Source organism: Budorcas taxicolor, chromosome 11 (genome assembly GCF_023091745.1).
Source record: "Budorcas taxicolor isolate Tak-1 chromosome 11, Takin1.1, whole genome shotgun sequence".
NCBI lineage: Eukaryota > Metazoa > Chordata > Mammalia > Artiodactyla > Bovidae > Budorcas > Budorcas taxicolor.
In genome coordinates this window covers 110,549,500-110,552,783 of record NC_068920.1, presented here as the reverse complement: position 1 = coordinate 110,552,783, position 3,284 = coordinate 110,549,500, and the positions used below count along the sequence as shown (strand labels likewise).

The window sequence follows — 3,284 nt, the reverse complement described above, 5'->3', positions numbered from 1 at the left end:
AAACCAAAGAAATGCAAGAAGATGAAGTGGTTCTCTGAGGAGGATTTACAAGTAGCTAAGAAAAGAAGAAAAGTGAAAGGCAAAGGAATAAGGGTAAGATATACCTGACTGACTGCAAAGTTCCAGAGAATAGCAAGGAGAGATAAGAAAGTCTTAAGTGAACAATGCAAAGAAATAGAGGGAAAAATAGGATGGGAAAGACTAGAGATCTCTTCAAGGAAACTGGAGATACCAAGGGTATAGTTCATGCAAAGATGGGCACAATAAAGGACAGAAATTCTATCAGTTCAGTTCAGTTCAGTTCAGTCACTCAGCCGTGTCCGACTCTGTGACCCCGTGAATCACAGCACACCAGGCCACCCTGTCCATCACCAACTCCCGAAGTTCTCTCAGACTCATGTCCATTGAGTTGGTGATGGCATCCAGCCATCTCATCCTCTGTCATCCACTTCTCCTCCTGCCCGCAATCCCTCCCAGCATCAGGGTCTTTTCCAATGAGTCAACTCTTTGCATGAGGTGGCCAAAGTATTGGAGTTTCCAGCATCAGTCCTTCCAATGAACACCCAGGACTGATCTCCTTTAGGATGGACTGGTTGGATCTCCTTGCAGTCCAAGGGACTCTCAAAAGTCTTCTGCAACACCACAGTTAGCATCAATTCTTCAGCACTCAGCTTTCTTCATAGTCCAACTCTCACATTCATACATGACCACTGGAAAAGCCATAGCCTTGACTAGACAGACCTTTGTTGGCAAAGTAATATCTCTGCTTTTTAATATGCTGTCTAGTTTGGTCATAACTTTCCTTCCAAGGAGCAAGCGTCTTTTAATTTCATGGCTGCAATCACCATCTGCAGTGATTTTGGAGCCCCAAAAAATAAAGTCTGCCACTGTTTCCACTGTTTCCCCATCTATTTGCCATGAAGTGATGGGACCAGATGCCATGATCTTAGTTTTCTGAATGCTGAGCTTTAAGCCAACCTTTTCACTCTCCTCTTTCATTTTCATCAAGAGGCTTTTTAGAAATGGTATGGACCTAATGAAAGCAGAAATATTAAGAATAAGTGGCAAGAATACACAGAAAAAAAACTGTATAAAAAAGATCTTAATGACCCAGATAACCACTATGGTGTGACCACCCACCAAGAGCCAGACATCGTGGAGGAAGAAGTCAAGTGGGCCTTAGGAAGCATCACTACAAAGCTACTGGAGATGATGGAATTCCAGCTAAGCTTTTTCAAATGCTAAAAGATGAGACTGTTAAAGTGTTGCACTCAATATGCCAGAAAATTTGGAAAACTCAGCAGGGGCCATGGGACTGGAAAAGTCCAATTTTCCTTCCAATCCCAAGGAAAAGCAATGCCAAAGAATGTTCAAACTACTTCACAATTGCACTTATTTCACAAGATGGCAAAGTAATGCTCAAAATTCTTTAAGCAAGGCTTTAACAGAATGTGAATCTAGAAGTTCCAGATGTTCAAGCTGGATTTCGAAAAGGCAGAGGAACTAGAGATCAAATTGCCCTCATCCGCTGGATTATCAAAAGAGCAAGAGAGTTCCAGAAAAACATCTACTTCTGCTGCATTGACTATGCTAAAGCCTTTGACTGTGAATGTGTTAGTCTGTCAGTCATGTCTGACTCTTTGCAACCCTATGGACTATAGCCCACCAGGCACCTCTGCCGATGGGATTCTCAAGTCAAGAATACTGGAGTGGGTTGCCATTCCATTCTCCAGGAGATCTTTCCAATGCAGGGATTGAACCTAGATCTCCCACATTGCAGACAGATTCTTTACCATCTGACCACCAGGGAAGCCAGCTAGAGTAAAATAAAAGGGTTCAATACTAAAGTAACTGAATGGTAAAATATTAGAAATCATACAAGTGATAGTTCACTATCACAAAAGTCTAGTGGGGAGATGGAGAAAATATTTCCAGTTAAGTGACTGAAGCAATTTGTTTTTTTCTTCCTAAAAATCTTTATCTGTCCTCTGGTATTTAAGAGGTGAATCTTCATGATTGTCTTGATTTACAGTCTGGTTCTTGCAAAGTATAGCAGCAGGAATCCGAAAAGTGATGTATAGCATTTCCTTGTTAGGGATTGCATTTCTTACTAGGTGAACTGAACTACATGCCTCCAAGAAGATGCCTACACAGTTTCAGTTTATTGCTGAACATCCCTAGCTGGATTAGCACCTTTGGAAAAGCTGTAACAGTGCACGATGGGAAGGAGTTCACTGCCACATGGCTGTCCATCTAAGAGTGCTTTGAAACAGGTGCAAAACTCAATAGGCTTTGCTGGCAAATTCATCAAATCCATGACAATGTGCACAGAGTATTTTCTTTGTTTTGACAGTGGTCCCAGCTGCTGCATTAACTCTTCTCTGACTGGTCCTTGCAGGAAGTCTTTCCCATCCAAGTTAAAGGCTTTTACCTTTTGGTTCACTTTATTTAATTTACAAATTAATTAAAATTAATTAATGTAATTAATTGATTAAAAAATTGTGCAATAGCCATTTATGAGATTCAGGATTGAGATTATTAGCAAACACAGTGCAGTTTTTCTTTGCTGCTGGAATGGCAAAGGGCCCAACCCACCCCAGGAAAAACATCAAATAGAACGTTCCCCAGATTGGAGAAGTTCTGTGATATGGCTGTGTTCTGTGGAGAAATGAGGATTCCAACAGACTTTTGAAAAATCAAATTCACAGGTGTAATTGCTTTTTCACACCTTGGTCATCATATTCTCCTCTCCAGATAGTACTTCCAGTTGGAAATTTTGGTAGATATTATCAATATTATTGATTTGTAAGGATCAAAACAAACTATGGAAAATTCTTCAAGAGACAGGAATACCAGAACTCTTTACCTACTTCCGAGAAGTATGCAGGTTAAGAAGGAACAGTTAGAACCAGATATGGAACAATGGACTGGTTCCAAATTGGGAAAGGAGTTTATCAAGACTGTATATTGTCATCCTACTTATTTAACCTATATGTAGAATACATCATGAGAAACACCAGGCTGGGTGAAGCACAAGCTGGAATCAAGATTGCTGGGAGAAATATCAATAACCTCAGATATGCAGATGACACCACCCTTATGGCAGAAAGTGAAGAGGAACTAAAGAGTCTCTAGATCAAAGAAAGAGGAGAGTGAAAAGGCTAGCTTAAAATTCAACATTCAAAAAACAAATATCACGGCATCCAGTCCCATCACTTCATGGCAAATAGACGGGGAAACAATGGAAACAGTGTCAGACTTCATTTTTTTGGACTCCAAAATCA

General features: G+C 40.4%; 1 pseudogene; it reads right to left on the bottom strand.

The window, feature by feature from the left end:
* Nucleotides 1-1,967: 1,967 nt before the first annotated feature.
* LOC128056993 (tRNA (guanine(37)-N1)-methyltransferase-like) lies at nt 1,968-2,800 on the bottom strand (annotated as a pseudogene).
* Nucleotides 2,801-3,284: the final 484 nt, after the last annotated feature.